Source organism: Macrotis lagotis, chromosome X (assembly GCF_037893015.1).
Source record: "Macrotis lagotis isolate mMagLag1 chromosome X, bilby.v1.9.chrom.fasta, whole genome shotgun sequence".
Lineage (NCBI taxonomy): Eukaryota > Metazoa > Chordata > Mammalia > Peramelemorphia > Peramelidae > Macrotis > Macrotis lagotis.
In genome coordinates, this window is record NC_133666.1 from 245651949 (window position 1) to 245662871 (window position 10923).

Here is a 10923-nt window from a genome sequence, read left to right on the forward strand (position 1 = left end):
ATCACTGAATTGGAGTAAGGTATAAGAAGACTAGGAAGGTTAGAGGTGGGGCTAAGCCATGAAGAACTTTGAATTCAAAACAGAGAATTTTGTATTTTCTTCTGAAGACAACAGGAAGGGACCAGAGTTTATCAAGTAGAGGGTAAGGTATCTGGACCTGAGCTTTAGTGGCTGAGAGGGGAATGAATTGGAATCAGGAGAGACTTGAAGCAGGGAGATCCCCCAGCAGGTTATTGCCTGGGTTCAGGCAAGAGGTGATTAGAGTGTGCACTAGAGTGATGGTAGTGTCAAAGGAGAGAAGTGGGATTTATAGAAGCAATGCTGTAAAGGTGGAATCGACAGACCTTGGCAATAGCTTGGATATCAGGAGGTGGGGTGGGTAAGAGATAGCGAGGAATCCCAGGATGTTGGGAGCCTAAGAGACTTGGGAGGATAGTGTTGGCTTCTATATTAACAGGAGAGGTAGGAAGTAGCCAGAGTTGAGGGGGAAAGATGAGTTCCATTTTGGACATAGAGAATTTAAGAAGTCTTTTGGATATCCAGTTTATGATGCTTTAAAGGCTTTTGGAACTAAGAGACTGGAGGTTAACAGTTTGGAAAAGGATAGGTAGATTTGAGAATTATCAGGATAGGGATGATAATTAAACTCATGGTAGCTGATGAAATTGCCAAATATATTAGTATATAGAGAGAAGAGGGTCCAGGATAGACCCTTGATGGACATCTGTGGTGAGGGAGCATAATCTGAAAGAGGATCCAGCAGAAACAAAGAAGCAGTAATCAGATAGGTAGAATGAGAATCAGGAGGGAGTAGTCTCCCAGTAACCTAGAAGAGAGGATCAAGAAAGAAAGTGAGCAAGAGTGACAAAGGCCACAGAGAGGTCAAGTAGAATGAGTATTGAGAAAGGGCCATTAGGTTTGGAAACTTGAAAGATCATTACCAATTTTGGAGACAGCAGTTTCAGTGGAATGACAGTAAACTAGCAGTTATTCAAACAGTTGAAAATTCTAGAGTTGGGCAGCTAAGTGGCACAGTGGATAGAGCACCGGCCCTGGAGTCAGGAGGACTTGAGTTCAAACTTGACCTCAGACACTTAATGATCTGTGTGACCTTGGGCAAGTCACTTAACTCTGTCGCCTTGCCAAAAAAAAAAGAAAATTTCATTGTTTCTAGTTGTGCTATGCTGAGTGACACATTTTGTTTCAGCAATGATTCTGCCATTTATCTTGTCATACAGAATCTGGACTCTCAAAAACAGGAACGGGGGTTAAGACATGGTAGAGGACATGGTCCTTCAATTTGAAGTTAAACGTGTTTCAGTCTCAGATCAGAGTAGTGAAAATCAATGAGCTTTCTGTGAATCCAGAGTCGGTACAAAAAACTTCAAGAAATGTTTGAAATTGTTTCAAATAGTTCAACATTATATTTAACATGTTCTTATGTCCTTTAAGAATCACAAACACTTTTCATGTCTTCTTCTAGGTAAAACCCATTCTTCATAGAAACTTTGAATGCAGATCAATGAGTATCTTATAAATGAACTGCCTTTCCTTTTCTCTCCTAGAATCAGAAATCTGGCAGCAGAGAGCCTAATTACATATCTCAATCTTATCCTAAAGTAATTTATTATAGATGTTCCCTTAAGTCAACTTAAATTAACCATAGGAGCCACATAGAATGCTCATGATCATTTCAGACTCTCCTGAAACAAAAAGAAAGATGGGATCTGACTTTTGTCCCCTTTTCTGAGTAGACTACTGCATGCATGCATTCATTCTACATGTTAAGATTTTAGCAATTGTTTGCAGGTGACTGTAAATTAATCTTTCTGTGCCATTAGAAACAAAGGAAAAGTTTTCAGAGAAACCTAGCAAGGACTTGTATGAACTGATACAGATAGAAGTGAGCGGGACCAGGAGAATAATTTACATAATTACAACAATGTAAATAAAAACAACTTTTAAAGATTTAAGAATTTCAATCAATGCAATGACCAACCATGCTACCCACACTTCTTGCACCTTGGATAATGGGTCCAAGTGCAGAATGAGATTTTTGGACATGTTCAAGATATAAATTTGTTTTGCCCAACAATGCATTTATTAAAATTATTTTCTTTTTTCTTCATCTTTTTTTTTGAATATCTGTTACTAGCCTGTCTTGCTCCTATCTCCTACCTAAAAAAATCTTTAAAAAGAACAAAAGAAAAAGACAGAAGGCCACAGACTAATAAGATGACTTTTTAAGTTATAGGTGGATTTATGTGTCAAATTTCCTTAACAGAAATATGGAGTATGTAATAGTGATTTGAAGTTTCATGTACAAATTATCTTTTCCTTTGATAAACTGTATTTGGAAACGCTCATTAAAAAATAACTAAAAAATGATTTCCCAAGTGTTTGGGGTGAAAGGACAGGGAAAGAAGTCTTCTGTTTGGAAGTATCATGTATCAGTCCTCTGGGGCTGTCAGTTTCTCTGGTAGGAGATGACTTTTCCCTTCTAGATTTAAAGATTATACCAACAGTTCCTCACAGATTCTTTATGTATTCCCTGAGTTGGTTACTACGTAGCCTATTTTAGAATCCAAATAGATTTCATATTTATTCTCACCTGACCTAGTTTTGTCTGAAAAGTGGTCATCCAGTCTTTCTAGGGAACTCCAAAAGGTAGTATCAATGAAAATGAAAAGGAGACAGAAGCAAGAGTCATAGGGGACTTAAAACAGAGAGCAACCCATTCCATTTTTGGTCAGTTCTAATAGTAAATTTTTCCTAACAACCCAGATTACCCCTTTTTATAACTTTCCAACCAACTGCTTCTTGTTCGTTTTTGGGGACAAACTCTGAATATATGAGGTCAGTTGTCATTTCCTTCTTTTCTTTCCTGAGTCCTCTCTTTTTTTAGGTTTAAAATATTCAATTCATTCAATTGTTTTTATCCCCATTGAAGTTATTGATTGTACACTATCAAGAATTCTATGCTTCTCCCCCTACTGTAGTGGGGCACTAGGGCAAGGGCTCGGAATAGGGCATGAGATTCCCTATATAGGGAAATAGATAGGAATATGGATTCCCTGGTGGTAGAAAACTCCTCTTCTGACTGAGGTTGAAGTTCCATGGTTTTTTACTTCACTCCAAGGCTGTGTAGACCCTGAGGTCCACTACATGACCACTATAACCTTACTGTTCATCATATGAGGAAATGAACTTGACAAAATGGTCCTTGAAACTAATACCAGTGTCAGTATCAAAGGTAGATGAGTGATTGTCACTGTTAAAAAACACTGGATACAACCTAATTCTCCGTGTAGTCCAAGAGTTCCTTGGATGTTTGCTTCACAATTTCTTGATATGTCATATTTGGCAGGTTTCTCCAGGTAGCAGATCAGATCAGAATATACTGGGTGTAGAATCATGGAAGCCCCTGCCTATGAGCTTCCCATTCAGTTCAAGGATGACCTTGTTCACAGCTTTAGCAGCACCAATGGAGACAGGGATGATGCTTTGAGCAACACTATACCCATCATGCCACAAATTGCCAAGGGGGTCATCTACTGTCTTCTAGGTAATAGAAATGGCATGAGCTGTGGTCACGAGCAAAGATGTGCAGTGGGGTCCATGACTGGGGAGGCTTCAGAGTCAGGATTTGGACTGTAGGAGCACAGGTGTGCACTTATAAAACTCAACCCAGTTTGTGAGGGATTGCACAATCTGAGGTGGAACAGCTCTGCCTCCTCTGCTTTCCCCCACTCCACATGTCCTTCGTCTTTTCACAATGCCAAACTTGTCATGAATAACCTTGGCCAAGGGGAGGGGAGGGCCAAGCAGTTGGTAGTGCAGGAGGTATTACTGACAATTGTAAGGGAATGACTATATTTCTCATGGTTTGCTCCCACCAGAAAAATAGAAGGTACAGAGATAATGACACACTTTGCTCCAGTCTTCAGATGAGTCCCAGCTTTTTCCATGGTGGTAAAGACACTTGTGGACTCTACTATATCCTGGGCTTCAGCATCTCATCACTTAATATTGGCACATATAAATTTTGGAAAATAGACATCCTGTAACTGAGGTCACTGATAGCCACAATGTCCATTCTTCCTGAGGTGAATATAGCCCTGGGTTCCCAATGAAGTCAAGTTCATCAATTCTGACTTTCACCACTTTTATCAACAAGCAGATCCTGGTACCAAGTTTTACAGAATTGCTGAGAGCTCAACCAAATCTCCTATGAAAACTTTTAACAATCTGCTTTCTAACTATCAAAATTTACCTCTGAATCCTTGTCTTTCACTTCCATTTCATTTGATCTCTCTAAAATAACAGTCAATTGACTGGTCCTTCTCTGGCTCTATATCTATGTCCTTTTCAACTTGTTCTGGCCCTCACTACCTTTTCCTAGGATTACTGCAGTAGTTTCTACACTGGTTCAGCAGCTTCCAATCTTTCAACTCCAATCTACTGGGGCACCGTACTACCAAATTAATCTTCATATGACACAGTTCTAATCCTATCACTCTCTTGCCCAGAATACCTCGCCACTGTCTGCCAATTAAAGGTCCAAACTCTTGAATGTAGCATTCAACATCCTCTAAAATAAGCTCCCATTTTTAAAGGCTTCATCTCCTAACACAACTCCATAAATACACATACACATAAGCTAAACTGCATCTTACCTAAACACATCCCATGCCTTCCCCACTTCTGTATCTTTTCCAAGAATGCCTTCCACTTCTGCATCTATCTAAATCCTATTTATATTCAAGTCCAGCTCTCATACAGTCTCCCTAATACTAAAAGTTCTCTCCTTTCTCTTAGATCTGTCTTAGGCTTCCCTGTACTATGAACATTTGTCTACTAGCCAAATACTTTGTTTTCCATTTTCAAAAATGAAATCTCCCAGGTGATGACTTTCCTTTATGTGCCAGCTTCTCTAAACATTTGCTAATCTCCTTTTCATAAGGAAGATTAATCTGGGAAGGATGCTGGGTATGCCTGATTCCATCCTCTCCTGTCTCCTTTGGAATCATTCTCTGTCTTCTTTCTTTTTCCCTCTGTGATCCTTCTCCTGAGTTCTTCTCCCTCTTACATAATAAATTCACTTGGTTTCCTATTATAAAAAAAGTGAAATCCCAAGTACCCAAGGTATCGCCTTCCTTATTCCCACTGCAGTTAAAATTATTTCTACAAAAAGCAGACTCTGCTTGCTGCCCTGACTTCCTCACCACTTTAATATCCCTTCAACACCATGAAATCCACCTTCTAGATCTAGAACAAGAGAAACCACCCTCTCAGGGTGGGCAGTAAGCACTCCTTCCCTTTCAACACATCTTTTGATCTTCTTTGTCTTCTCAGTTTTGGTTTCTCTGTTTATAATAACAGTTAACATTTATATAGCATTCACTTGGTGCAATCCGGCTAAATCCTTTACAATCATTACCTCATTTAATTCTGACCATAACCCTGGAAGATAGGTGCTATTATCTTCATTTTACAGATGAAGAAATTGAGGCAAACAGTAGATAAGTGAACTTCAATCTTACTGACTCCAAGCTAGGCACTCTTATGAACTGCTTTGGGATATCTGGATACTCCTTTTTCTGTTCATTTCTTCTGCTATGGAGGGAAAAGAGGAAGGGGGGAGGTGCTGTTTTAATCTTATTTCTGCTTTTAAAATGTAAAGGTTTCTTATGGTTCTGTCTTAAGACAATCTAATCTCTTCTTTATCAACTCTTACTTTTCAATGATATATACACACACAGACACATAGACACACAGTCACACACATAGACATAGTCACAGTCACAAACACACACACATACACACACACACCCCTTCACCCCAACAATCTCTTTGCTAAGCCTCAATCCCTTATTTCAAACTTCCTGCTGGATGTTCTTCCACGACCTCAAACTGAACATGTCTAAAATGTAACTATCAAATTTCTTGGTTTATATCCCACAACTGTGACTCTGGGACCTTGGATCAATCTTTAATCTCTCTAGGTCTCAATATCCTCATCTAAAATGAGGTGGATAGTGCAGTTCAACAGGACCCCGAGTTCAAATCTGACCTCAAACACTTGACACTTACTAGCTGTGCCACGTTGGATAGTCACTTAACCCTGACTGCCTTGTAACTAGGGTCGTTTCTAGTCATCCTGATCCATATCTGGCCACTGGACCAAGATAGCTCTGGAGAAGAAAGTGAGGCTGGTGATTTTGCACAGTGCCTCCTCACTGAAATCCATTTCATGTGCTCGTTATGGCATCACTTCCCTGATGTCATGGTCTTCTTTGAGAACGAAGAACAAACATCATCATCACCATCTTCATTGCCATTGTCTTCATCTGTAAAATGAGGATAATAATAGCACTATCTCTAAAGATTGTTGTATGGATAAAAAGGAGATATCTGTCAAGCTTTTTAAAAACCTTTGTAGTACTATATAGATGCTAAATATTATTATGGGAGGGAGAAAGACAGCAGAGCACTCACTTTGGACTTGAACATCTTCTCTACACCCCCCCCCATACACTTATCATTAAGAATCTCATCATCTTGCAAAATCCAACTCAGTCTAGTTAAGCAAACCTCATCTGTACCCTCTACTACTCTGACTGGAGGGTGGAGCCACAAACTCCTCCATTTAAGGAAGAGGAACAGAAAGTACCTCATTTCACACCTATCTGTTTTTGTTTTGCATTTCTTTGACTTCTCTTCACCATGTCTGAGCCCTTTCACCCTTTCCCCCCTCCTTCCCCTACTCCACATTCTGATTTTCAGCTTTTGTGTGTGTGTGTGTGTCTTCCCACATTAGTCTGTAAGACTTTAAAGGGCAGGAACTATCTTTCTTTGTCAGATGTGTATCCATAATGCTTTGCACAAAAAATGATTATTGATTATGGACTATTGGGAAATGAAAGTGATGTAATACAAGGATTTATTAAATGTGCCTGTTATATTCCTGGCACTGGTAAATATTACTTTGTTTTATCCTCAAAACGATCCTGGGAGAGAGACACTATTATTATTTCCCTCTGTGATCCTTCTCCCTCTTACATATAAATTCAGTTGGTTTTCTCCTATTATAAAAAAAAAAGCAATATCCCAAGCACCCAAGGTATGGCCTTCCTTATTCCCACTGCTGTTAAATTTACTTCTACAAAAAGCAGACTGCTGCCTTGACTTCCTCACCACTCTTCAACACCATGAAATCCACCTTCTAGATCTAGAACAAAAGAAACCACCCAGGGATGGAGAAGAGGTTAAGGGATTTGCCATGGGCACGTCCCAAAGTTATAAAGTATATGATGCTACCTCTGGACTCAGGTTTATGTGACTCCTAGGCTAGTAGGAGTCTGATGTTAAATCTCAACTCGGGTCTATCTATCTCCAGACCCAAAAGCTACAACAGTGATTATATTAACTTCCAGACAAAGAGGGAAAGGAATGGTGAAAAGAAAAGTGATACATCCAGAGTTTTTCCTGACCTAGGGGTAAAAAATAAAGACTTCACAAGTATACTCTTGCTTGCCTTCCTTTCACAACGGGTGGATGGGACTGAAAGGAACTTTGAATTATAAGAGGAAGAAATTATAAAGAATTATATTATATAATAAATTATATTATAAAATTTTAATGAAAAAGAAAGCAAAAATACATGTATTTTGGTAACATTCCTTTTGCAATGATGCAATTAAAAACATCATACTGAGGTTCCACCGGCTGCCAAGACAGTCCATGACACCAAAAGTGAAGAGTCCCAAGTAACAGAATCGACGAGGTTCAACCGAGCAAGGGAACAGGGGTGGGGGTGGGGGGGTGAAAGGTCAGCGCCCACCGCCAGGTGACGTCATCACCGCCCCTAAACAGGCCCCTTCCGCTTTACCGCGGGGACTGGGTGGCGCCCCCTTCCGGGCCGGGCCGGCCTGGTGAGTTAAAGGAGAAGGGGCATCTCTGACTGGGCGAAGGGGGCGGCTGTCCGGCACCAAAACCCCCATCGTCCCGTATGGGCCGCCTCCCCGCACTCCTCCCGCCGGCCACGGAACCGGACGGTTCCACTCACCCGTCAGCCCCGGCTCGAGACCTCCCGCTTCTGCTCCGACGGCAGACCGGCATTAACTTCAGAACAAACCCGGCTCCCGGGAGCCACCAGACAGTTTCAAACTGCTAAAACGAGTTAAGGAGGATTCTGTTGGTTGGTTCTGCGCTTCCAGTAAAATGTCTCTCGATTGGTCGGGTTGTTCGAGGGCGGTACTATCTTCCATCTCTTTTTAATAATTGGCCCGGTCTCGACCAATAAGAAAAGCAAATGCGGACGCGAGAGGCGGGGTTTCGGAGTTCCCGGATCCGAAGCGTTGCTAAGGAAGCTCTGAAGGGTCGTAAGGAACGCTGGCGCTCGCTCGCTCGCTACTGAGCATGCCCAGTCTGTTCGGCGTGGAGAGGAGGCCCTAAGTTCCAGGGGGATGACTCCAGGGAGTGGGTGACCACGCGCAAGGCTTGGTCCTCGCCTGCCCGAGGTGGGGTTGAACCCCATTCGCGACCTGAGTCGGGAAGACTGAGAAAAACTGGGCTCAAGTTCTATAGTAACTAGCTGTGCACTTCTTTTTTTTTTTAGGGTTTTTTTTTTTTTTGCAAGGCAAATGGGGTTAAGTGGCTTGCCCAAGGCCACACAGCTAGGTAATTATTAAGTGTATGAGGTGGGATTTGAACCCAGGTACTCCTGACTCCAAGGCCGGTGCTTTATCCACTACACCACCTAGCCACCCCCTACCTGTTCACTTCTGCACCAGCTCTATCAGCCCCTTGTTTTCTCTTTTGCAAAACGGGGGAAATTGGATTCATGACCTCTGAGGTCTCTTCTAGCTTTAAAGCTATCCTAAGTCCCGAGTTCAAGTCCTCCCTTCTTCTCAGTCCTGACCCTTGGCCTCTTCAGCAACGCTCCTAGATTATAAATTGCGGAATAGTTTTGAATCAGCATTGGTAGAGGGAGTTTCCTGAACCAATGAAATCGGGTCTGGAACCAAAAAAGAGTTAAATAAGGCTTTTAAATTAGGTTAAATTTGATAACTAATGAAATCAGGTCTGGTCCATTTATTTTATTTTTTTTAGGTTTTTTTTTTTTTTTTGCAAGGCAAACGGGGTTAAGTGGCTTGCCCAAGGCCACACAGCTAGGTAATTATTAAGTGTCTGAGACTGGATTTGAACCCAGGTACTCCCGACTCCAGGGCTGGTGCTTTATCCACTATGCCACCTAGCTGCCCCTGAGGTCTGGTCCATTTTAAAAAAAAGTATAGGTTAAGTAAGTTTTATTTTCAATTTTGATAAGCATTTATTAAGGACTAAGGCCCTATGAGAGCAGGGGCATTCCTGGCAGGAACCTAGCAGGTGTTTAATGCTTGCTGAATTGAATTATAAATCCCACTGTAGCAAAGCAGCAATATAATCCTATACCATCCTCAAATGGCTTCAGAGGAAAAAGTGAGGCTGGTGACTTTTTCTTAGTATTTTTTTTTTGCAAGGCAATGAGGTTAAGTGGCTTGTCCAAGGCCATATAGCTAGTTAATTAAGGGTCTGGATGCTGGTGACTTATTACAGCACCTCCTCACTCAATTCCAATTCACATGCATGTCATGGCATCACCTGATATCCTGGTCTTGGAGAACAAGGACAAACAACAACAAAACAGAAAGATAAGCATAGCAGAGGGCCTCTCACCTTAGCTCCAATGAAGATCACCTGTTGGCAGTTGCTCTTGTTGCTCAGTTCACTTCAGCAACCACTTATTTCTGACTGAAATCTGCATATTTTCCCTAGTTTCAACTCTGGGGGTTCTGAATGACTTGGGCTCTTCTGTGCTTGTTTCTTTTTATGTGGTTAGATTAGGACAGCTTTAGGCACATTTCAAGAAGGTATTCTTCCTTCCTGAACCTTTTTTGCCTCTATTTGCCCTTTGTAGGGAAAGGTAGGGCATTCGTTTTTCAGTCCCAATCCCTGTTTCAAGAGCTCACTTCCTATTTTGGTTTCAAGGAGAGTAGTTTGAGAATGTTAGGGAGGAGGCAGTATCATGCATATAATCATGGTATTTTATAACTGGAAAAGATCTAGTATAACTCTCTCATTTTACAGATAAGAAAAATGACAAGTGAAGTGACTTACTCAAAATCAGAAAAGGAGTAAATAGCAGGGTGCAGATCTCCCTGGCTGCAAACCCAGTGATCTTTCTAATATACACTTGCATTTAAACTGACAGCAGGTATATTTAGACTTTTTCACCTTCTTTCCATTACTAAAAAAAGCAAGGAGAAGGATTGTGCTCTGAATTAGAGAATTTGCAGTCATTTCCATAGAAACCCACTTACAATCTTGTAATTCTCTCCCATCCCTATCCCTGTTTCTGCTCTGAAAAAAAAAGGTGGAGGAAAGAAGAAAAGATAATGAAAATAGAAGACAAGAAGCAAATAGATGGGGAGGGCAAAGTAGAAGGCAAGGAAAAAGGGGTACACTGAGAATTAAGATGGAAAGGGGCTGCCACAATATGTCTCTGGCAAATAAAGTTGAAAACTAATGATTCTTTTAAAACCATTGGAATTTACCCTTTAAACAAATGTGAGGGTGAGAGTTGAATGAAAGGGAATCTCCTGGAATGATGGTCTAGGAAAGAAAGACACTACCGAAGGTCTGTCATGCTTTGGAGATAATTAGTTAACCAGAAAAGGAACTGCAGAACTGCAGAAAAGGAAACTGAAACACATAAAGAGTCTAAAACCCACAGTGCTTTGTGGCTGAGACTGGGAAATCAAACTTATTTCTAGCATGAAACTTTATGCCTCAAGAATGGCTACTATTTCATTACTGCATCATTGAATTTTAAAAATACTGTAGCACTAGCTTCCCCACCCCCCCAAGTAGCATAGAGAT

At 41.0% G+C, this 10923-nt stretch overlaps 1 protein-coding gene across 3 annotated transcripts in view; it reads right to left on the bottom strand.

Annotated features, from left to right (window-relative positions):
* POC5 (POC5 centriolar protein) overlaps positions 1-8193 on the bottom strand; it is a 57864-nt gene extending 49671 nt beyond the window's left edge. For 2 of the 3 annotated variants that reach the window (XR_012472621.1, XM_074207571.1), the window contains exon 1: positions 8069-8193. The gene's annotated coding sequence lies outside the window, so the exon portion shown is untranslated. Of the gene's footprint in view, positions 1-6093; positions 6351-8068 lie in introns of all 3 variants that reach the window. The other variant, XM_074207572.1, reaches the window with a different exon arrangement.
* Between the last annotated feature and the right edge of the window lie 2730 nt (positions 8194-10923).